Below are 232 nucleotides of genomic sequence, written 5' to 3' on the forward strand. Positions count from 1 at the left end.
GGACCACTGGAGGCTGAGGGGCAGAGGGCGGGGCTGGGGAGGGACGCGCCATAGCCCCCCCCTCCCCTCCCACGCACCCCCCTGCTACGTCAGAAGCTCCCGGGCCAGCTCCGAGTCCTGTCGGTGGGGGCAGCAGGATGCTGGTGGAAGCAGAGGGGGCCGGCCGGGTGCCTCCGCAGCTCGGCTGGCAGGGCCCGGCGGGGCGTGTGCGGCTGCTGGTGGTGGCCCCCCC

The sequence above is a fragment of the Crocuta crocuta genome, unplaced genomic scaffold (genome assembly GCF_008692635.1).
Source record: "Crocuta crocuta isolate KB4526 unplaced genomic scaffold, BGI_CrCroc_1.0 scaffold68, whole genome shotgun sequence".
Lineage (NCBI taxonomy): Eukaryota > Metazoa > Chordata > Mammalia > Carnivora > Hyaenidae > Crocuta > Crocuta crocuta.